Raw genomic sequence first — 9,263 nt, forward strand, 5'->3', positions numbered from 1 at the left:
GGAAGAGCTTTGGTTTTGGATTGCTGCTCTTAAATCAACACACACGATGCCTCCAGAAGAGCATGACCTTCAAGACATCTTACTCATTTCTTGGCCCTGGAAGAAATCATACAGCTGTGTCTCCTTGTGCAAACACTCAGCGCCAATGCCAGATTTCACAAAGCACTTGGAAGTTTGAGATTCCCTTAAATGATCCATATCTCTTAGCTCTTTGCACACGGACTAAAATTCCTCAAACAGATTTCTCCCCGAAGCTTTCTTGTATTATCCCTTTATTGGGTGTGATCCCTGGAGTCCAGGCTCACTCTGTGGTGCCCTGCCTAGCTGATTGAAGCTACAGATTCCCAGCTTTTTAAGCATTAAAGCTTGACAGCTTAGCATGGCTTTTTCTGCCGCGGATGCCCCAGCCCTGCCAGCCCCCTTGCTGTGGGCAGGTTGGCTGTTCGGGGCAGTCAGTGCAGCCTGGGGAGAAGGGGCAGAGCCCCGCGCTGTTCTGGCAGGAAAGCAGGGCACCCCCTCTCCCTAGCAGTGCCTGGTGCTGGCTCTTTGCCGCTCCCCTTTGGAGGTGCCCAACTGTCAGTCTTTGGGAAACAAAAGTATTCCTGAATATTGTGGACATATACCTCTTTCCAAAGCCAGTGGGCCCTGCCAGGTGAGCAGCAACTGTGAAGCTAAAGGCGTAAGGATCCATCGCCCCAAAACTGAGGTCACTTAGGAAAAGTCATCTCCCCAAGCAACCATCATCCAAAGCAGCAGCCAAAACCTATGCCCATCTTCTCCCAAGCTCCAGCTGCTGCACTGCCCTTAGACTGCTCAGAGGGCAAAGCAAACCAGACCCTGCAGCAGTCTAGAAATATCAAAGGATCCTGCGCTTTTTAACAGCCACGGGCAGTTTGGTGCCTGGCTTACCTACAGCACAATGGGCGAGGTTCAGTTAAGTATTTTCTGTGAAACACACTGAGCCAAACCCCAGCAAAGTCCACCATTTTTTTAAGAGGGGAAAAAAAAAAAAAAAAGAAAGGAAGATTTCCTGGCACTTGAACATCTGCTTCAAGCATTTGAAAAACTACAGCCCAGTGTTAATTTAAACTTCCTTATAACCCAGTCCAACATTTGGAGTGCAAACACCGTTAATAGGATGGGAACCGGGGTGGTGGTGGTTTGCTTACTATATTGGGAAACAAAGCCAGAACAAAACTAGCTTGAGATAGAGTTTTTGTTTATACTGCTGACCCATCTGTCTTCATTAATGCACTATTTACAGGAAAAGTTAAAAAATTAGCTTCTGCTCCTTCTTCAATTGCAACTGCAACAAATAAAGGCTGAATGGTTCGTTTGCCCTCGACTAAAAATGGAAATTCTTATCAGCACCCCTTGGAAGAAGAGGTTTCTTACATGGAGTGTATTATTGTTGGATATCAGTGCTGGGACTAGGCATTTTGGCCAGAGCTGTGTATTTCTAGCACAGGCAGTGTCGGGTGTGAAGAGCGGTCAGGGAGGTGCCTCTGTTGCAGAAAGCAGCCACAGAACGTGACCCATGTCTTACTCTAAACACCTGCTTTGAAGTCCGAGGGAGAAATATTGTGGGGTTTCTCCTGTATGGACCCATACAGGGTAATGGTGTGATTTCCCTGGGTGTGAAAAGGGACACGTTTGAGGCTAAGCCTTGACATGGCATAGAAATCACCCAAGTTTCTCTGGCACTGACACTGCATAAGGAGAGACAGCGCGGGGCGATACCCCTTTCTCTTACCTGCAAGTAAAGGGACAACACATAAGCGCTTGAATTCCTAGAGTTTAGATGCCTGAAGCAGAACAGCCGAAAGCCACCCTGAACGTTCTCCAGACAAATTGAGGCAGGTTTGTGACAACCTGTTATTAAGCCAGTGTAGCTGGCCAGGTCTGGTCACACGTTTCGTTGGCGCAGCTGTAACCTGAAGAGGACATGAGCTTGTGGCCTAGCACCCCTGGACACTTCTAATGGAAACAGACTGTCAAACCTACTGCTGTGCAGATGAACTTTTTCAAAAGCATCTTCTCAGTAAGAAGACGAAGCTAAGTTTGCACTTGAAGCCCACTGAAATAGAGACATCCATTAAAAAATCCAACCCAAACTCTCTATAAACCGTAAGCCAAAGGCCAGGCAGGTTTCTCAGAGTTATCCTCCCATTTGCACATCCCGCTACAGGAGCAGGCTTTCAAATGACCTCAGAACCCTGGGCACGTTTTGGAAACAAATCTGGCTGTTAGGCATCTTGTCTCACTCTCCTTCACCCCTTCGTCCCTGCCTCGCTCTCCCTCAGCCTTCTATCACTCTCCATGTGCTTTCACTCAGGCAAGATACGCTTTTTGAGAGGCCACATCTCCGCAAGCTGTTCCCTGGGGAGTGGGACTCGAGGCACGTAGCGTGTCTGCCCCGCTCACGGAGGAGCAGCTTGCTGGGGAAATGCAAGGCTGTTGAAAGCAGCAGAAGGAGCCGCCATTAGAATTACTGCGTCTTTTCCCAGATAAAAGTAGAGGGAAACGTCCACCTTTTGATACCCTTGTCAAGAAGATGAATAGTGGAAGGGGGTCCAGGTCTCCCTGCTGAGGTCTTAGTAACATCTCCTGCAGCGACTGAGCGCATTTGCTTTCAGATGCATGCTCGTACGTGCCAACTTACTGTCCTGCCTCTCAAGGAGTCACTTCAGATGTCAGTAAGAGCAGAATGTAAGCTAGCGAGTAGCTGTGAAAATTTCTGCTACCAATCCCATCTCACCACGCAGCATCATTGATAAAACTGGTTAGGATATGGCTGCGCTATTGCAGCAAACTGAGTTACTTTTTAGAGCAGATAATGCCAGAAAATACAGAAGAGTTTTGCTAACATATATACTGCAATATACTCAGCTCAGGGCAAATGAGCTTACATTGGAAACAGGAAGATTGCTTACTTATTTTATGCTGTTGAATACATGCCAAATGTGATTCTGTTCATTGATCAACCTCCTGCTCAGCATTTTAAGATCTTAGCAGGACCTTTGATTGCATTTTTTTAAGTAAACAAAGGAAATATGAGAGATAGAAGCAATCAACACGGCTGCAATAAAGGAAATTATATGAGAGGAATGGATTTCCGTGACACAGAGCAATGCTTCCTGAAAAGAAAGGTGGAGGTTTTTTCCTAGCTCCAAATATTACGTTTTCTGTGGTGGCCCAAGAGATGGCCAACAAAGACAATACGAGGTATCTGATTTGAAATGGGCAGCTGCGGTACCATTAATTCAATATGAGCGTAACTACATTCCACAGAAGCGGCTGCCTGTCGTATCTGAGGTGACTTTAGGATGAGGGGATGCTCATTGCAGCACTAGAGCTCCCCAAACAATGTCCTTCAGCTCCGTGCAGCTGAGGCTGTGCAGGATGTGAGCTTCAGATGGTGTTGAAAAGATATGTGTCAAGTTAAGTGAGAAGGTTTAAATACAGGGTGGTCTCTGAAATCAAGTACAGTAGCTAACTAGCAACAGCAGCTAAACAACAGTCCAACCTTCCATAGCTCTCAGGTTTATGTTGGCTTTGCTGTAGCAACTCCTTATCTTTCCAGAGATTAGAGCATTTTAGATCAGTTGTTGTGAGATTTGGTGGAATCCGTTTCCTGAGCTGTCACCGCTGGCTAATCAGGCAAAGTTGAAATGCAAAGCTTTGGGAGAGTGGGAAAGCTGAACGTGCTCTATTTGCTTTTATCCTTACCAAATTTTAGATGCCTGGCTCAAGAGAAGCCTCCAGCCTGAAACATAAGCCAGCTGAACTGTAAGCAGAGCAAATATCTTATTATTCCTATATCTTAGGAAAAATGAGCCCTTTTACCATTTCTATGAGTACTAGTAGCTGGCATAACTGTTCACCAGTTATTGCTTACTGTGCTTGCTCCTCACCAGATCCACACTGTGAAATCCCAACCTCATGGGTTAAAATGAGAGTAGGGATCCAGGGGAAACTGAGACCCACACAGTTAGGAGACTAATGGGCTGATCCAACTGTTGAAACAGTTCAAGTGATTTGATTTTGGCTTACAGTAGTTGGTCGCTGCCGAGATAGACACAAAACAGTGTGACATCACGCAAGTACAACCTGCTGTCCAAAACGTCACTGACAGCTTTGTACCAATTTTGAAGTCATTCTTGCAGGGAAAGCAAGTTCCTTTCCACCACAGTTGCCTTCCTTGCCGAACTCCCTCCTTTTTCCTTGGGATTTCTCTAGCTTACATCATTTTTTGCTCTTTGGCACTCCTCTGCCTATCGACAACTTACACCAGCTGCAAATTTGGCCCAATAATATCGATTGCACGTCTCGTGCTTCCTCTGTCCACCCCAATTAGAGCATTAGAGATAAGCAATGTGCCCTGAGCACCGAGCTAATGGCAGAAGGAGCAGGCCATGCTTTGAGGGGCATGCGTCCTTCCTGACAGGGGCTGCCACACGCGTTCCTCCGTGACACTGTTCAGGGCACTGCATGCAACACTAATGAGCTCCAGGACAGGCAAACAATTTAGACAAGGGCCTCAGTGAGCTCCCCAGAGTTGCATTAACCCCTGCACTTACTGCAAGAGAAAGGAGCTTTTAAGATAGGGCTGTTGGCTGAGCCGGGCTCTGCCGCACGTTGTGGTCCACCCGCACACGGGAGCGCAGCAGCCTTCGAGGGACTGGGTAACCACTGGGAAACAATAGTGCTTCTGTGAGCAACTGAATTGCACCTCTGTATCCGCTCTCAGCTGTTCTTCCATCAATAACTATCCAGCTTTTGCATCATTCTCTCATTCTTGCATCATTCTTCTCAGGGAAGAAACCAGTGTCTTCACCACTGACACCGGCGGTGTCTACACTTCTGGCCTAAAACCTCTAGCCTAGAGTTAATAAAAGGAAGGGTTATCTGGCAAGCTTGGCGATCTAGTTATTGTTGCAAATATGGCATAGATTGGGATTCAGGACTCCCAGGTCTTTGTCTGGCTCTGCTTGACGTATGCTGCTGCAAACATTTTCAAAGGCTTCATTAGTTTTGTGTTGAGTCTTGCAGAGTGAATATCTGTTCCTCGATGGCTTGACTTTCACTGGGACACAAGACCTAATTAGTTTGGCTTGAATGGTGAGTGCCGAGCACTCTGCTGCAAACTCCTTTGCCTTGGCTGGCCAAGGCACTGCAAGGTTTGCGCTGGTGCAGGCTCACCTTCACGGGCACAGGGCTCCTTGCTGGCTGGCAGTGAAGCTAAAAGAGGATGGGGAGCTAAGGCATGGTGCAGGTGAAGCAAAAAGCAGTCTGACCATACACCAGCGTCCTAAAAAGCTGCTATAGGCGCAAACCACAGTAAAGCTCCATCTCCATGTTCTGACGGGATGCCAGAGTGCTTCACCCTGGCTGGTGTTCCTGCATGAGATTTCTTAACAGCTTTACAAAACTCTGCTACAATTTTATTTTTAAAAGCCATCCTGTTTGCCATTATCAGTGAGGCTTTATATTTGAGTGAGCAGAAGCGGGTCAGAGTGGATGACAGCAATTTAATCTGCTGTTGCTTTTCCATAACTTCTTGTGTTGTCCTTGACCCTAAGCCAATGCCCTTCCACTGCCAGCTAGGGGAAAGATCCAGTCTTATGGGGCTAATGAGTTTCTAAACATGTATCCCAGGTCTTCTGCAAACTGTTAATGTGATTTATCCCCACTTCTGACTTCTTTACACAGCCTTCTTTACACTGGATAGGAGGAAGGTAGTGAGGGAGCAGGATGTTCCCACTCTCCCAGTGGAAACATCCCTTCCCAGGGTGTGACAACACTCCAGTTTCCAGTGGACATTTGACCTTTCACTCCTCGGTGCTGCCCGTAGCTGTTGTGTTGGGAACAACTGTCCTTGTGGTGCTTGGCTGACCTCCTGACTCCTTTTGGATTGGCATTTCCATAGTGTTCAGCACTTAAAATGAACACCGGCTTTTTAGCAGCATCAGAAATGTGGATGCATGCGAAGGGAACACTTGGCAGCATTAGAAAATCCATCCTCTGAGCCCCAGGAAGGGACACACAGGGTAAGGGAGTCACTGAAAAGATTCAAAACCTGCACTGCCCCTTGGGGATCGAGTGTGGAGCTCATCCAGACCATGCAGAGCACAAGGGGAGCCTCCCCGGCTGGATGGCAGCCGGTGCTGGCCCTTATCAGGGAGCCGAGGAAGGAAACAAGGCAACACTGCTGGGGAAAGGAAAAATTAACCTCTCACATGCTCAGAAAGTAGATGCCAAGCTGATGCTTATCCTCATTTCTTTAATAAGAGATCCAAACTTGCCCCCTGTCTCGCTGGCTGGTTTTAAAACACACTCGTTTGGAAATAGCTCCCTGGATGCAGCAAACAGCGTTTCGGCCAGCTGATGAGATTAAAGGAACATTCCCCTGTTCCCAGTCCCTGTTATCTGTACATTGTGTTAAGAGGGCCGAAATATCACATCGTGTTTTTACGCATGATAAAGCAAATTTTCACGAGGCACACACCAGTGGCCGCTGACGGCACTGGGAGTGTCATTCCCCTCTGCTGCACCGGGCTCACCAGGGTTGGCTGGGGATGGGAGTACAGGGAGACCTTCCAGGCGGGATTACGTGTGAAGAGTGAATGGCTTTTCATGAAGCTTCCTTACATGGTGGACTCAAGGGGTAAACAAGGTGTTTCCTTCTCACTAGGCTCTCTTGTTGGATTTTTCAGCTTGGTAAATTCTCTGATGTTTGCTAAAGGTTGAGCACACCCTGGAGTCTCGCAGTGGCAGCACCACTAAGGTCTCTGCTCTGCCTTACAGTTAGGAAAATTGCACCCAAATTCATATCACTCACCCGGTTGCTGAAGTTATAAGCCTTGTTTCTTAAGAAATCAAGTTCCCAATTGACTGCTGAGCACTTCTGTTGCTGGAAATTACCTCCTGAGAAAACTCTTGCAAAGGAAAACAGCTAGAAGGGTAAACTGCTGTCAGCAGAGACCATGCATGCAGCGAGCTCTTGGCAACGTGAATTATCCAAGGAAGAAGCTGTCCCAGCTGGAGCCCCTGTGCAGTATTCACTGTGGAAGCACTCAGGGCATTTGCCCGCTGGAATAACCCAGAATTCCTAAACTTGCAGGGGTTTTGTGCTAGAACAGAGGAGCGTTTTCCCCAAAGGAGTGCTTATTCAGACAACTCCTGTCCCTGCTACCCCGGCTGCTTCCTCCTACTTAAGGTTCACCCTCGCTCTATCAGGATGGTCCTTTTCTGCCAGGTTATTTTTCCTCCAGGCCAGTTTGATGGTCTGCCTTCGTAGCATCTCTGTGCTGCAGCAAGGTGGCAGGAAAACACAGAGAAAGCGAGACAGTGGAACTGCTCCCAGGGGGATTTCGCTGAAAGTCGGGGGACTTTTTTTTTCTCCCCACCTTGGTGACCAATTATTCATACATGAAGTCTCAATTTGGCGGTCTTTTCTTCTTAAAAGCAGCCTGATTTGCGGGTATCTTTCAGCTCCCATGCAAAGGAAGGATGGACTGCATGACTCTGGCATTGCTGGGGAGAACAACATGTTCTCACTGCTTTTCTTTCGTTTGTGTGAGCCCTCCTAAATAATGGCCGGACACTTTTCCGGCACGTCCACCTCGCCTCCCACAACAACTTGCTATTTTATGCAGTAGCCAAGCTAAAAAAGGAAAGTTACTATCATGCCAAAAATGCAACTTTGATAAAATATGAGGGGATAAGTTAGCATAAGCGTGACTGGCTTGGAATCCAAAGAGCATATGTGGGAAGGATAATTTGACTTTCTCGCCTCTAACGCCTACCAAACGCCTGGATACAATGAAGAGAATTTCTAAATGAATGCAGTGAATACCTAAGCAGAGCAAAACAGGTTTTTTGCTCTAACACAAAGTAAGCTAGACAGTGAGAGCAGGACTAAAACAGTGAGAGCAGGACTAAAGTTATATCCTAAAAGATGTTATATTTTCACCCCATAATGCACAGTTTAACAATTTTAGATGCATTCAGATCTGTGGGTTTAATTGCTCTAATTTAGAAAGCCACATCACATTTAAAAGGAGAGAAAAATCCTCAGTATGTCTTGTGGGTTATCCTACACTCCCATTGCCTTGAAAGGGATGCTTTTGTGTCCTCTGCCTGTGCAGTGTGAGGATCAAGGGTGGATGAAATAATGCCTTTTTGGCAGTTCCCAAGCCTACAGTGCCCAGGTCAGGGTTGAAAAGGATCTTTCTCCAGGCTTTATTCTTTATTCTCTGTGATAGACACTCTGTTGTACTTTTACACGACAGTTTCACCCTTTCTAGGATATCCAAAATCAATGCTTAAACCCTGCTGAGCTGAAAAGCAGCCACCGAAAAACCCTCCATGAGATTATAATGCCCCTTGCAGCACAGAGGAACAGCAACCGCTGCTTCAGGAACAGGAGGGACTTTCTCTGCTGCTCCTTTCCCAAAAAGCTTCATGGCTTGGCTGCAGAAAGAGATGGAGGAAAGAAATGTGCGTTGTGCATCAGTCGGTTTTCAAGGATCTGAATCTGGTGTCTCCACCAGAAGATCTGAAAGTGCATTAAACCCAGAGCAGGATTTGGGCATTGCCAGTTTTCAGGTGTGGCTCTGGGCTCTCCGAGGCTGTTTGCTGCCCCCATGCACTTAGGAATTTCCAGCCCACCTGACCTCTTTTGAAAAGTCTGTCTTTTGAATAAGACCACTATAAACACTCCAAAATTTAATGGGCAGAATGTCTTCAAAGAAGTTACTCTGATCTTCAGAAGCAGTCATGGTTTGATAGAGGTTGTTTTGCCTATCTGCAGCGGAAGTGGAGGAATGCACAGTTTATGCTAAAATAACGTGCACTTGTCCTAATCGCAGAGACTTCTGAGCTTCAGCCAAGCCTTTTCACGTCATTGCAGTCTACTGAGGGCTGTGAAGGAATTATTTGCCTCTTCACACTTTTGATCTTTGCAGAAAGGAGCGTGTGGCATTTCCAGCCCAGATGTTCACGACGTTTCTCCTAGACCCGATGGAGAAGTTTCTCCCTAAATGACTGCTTAGCCTCGTGCTCTGATTAGCAATGAGTTCCTTGTAAAGGTAAAAAAATCAAATAAACACTGAAGCAGCTTTGTCAAGGTCATCTGAAAGGAAAGAATAATGAATGGGAACATCCCTCTGAAATGATGGCAGGCACTTTGGAAACCTCTTGATTTGAGTGTTGGGAAGATGCGTGGTGGGAACTTTGACTTGCAGCACCCAGTGGTGTTA

This window comes from Leptosomus discolor, chromosome 23 (assembly GCF_034619465.1).
Source record: "Leptosomus discolor isolate bLepDis1 chromosome 23, bLepDis1.hap2, whole genome shotgun sequence".
Classification (NCBI taxonomy): Eukaryota; Metazoa; Chordata; class Aves; order Leptosomiformes; family Leptosomidae; genus Leptosomus; species Leptosomus discolor.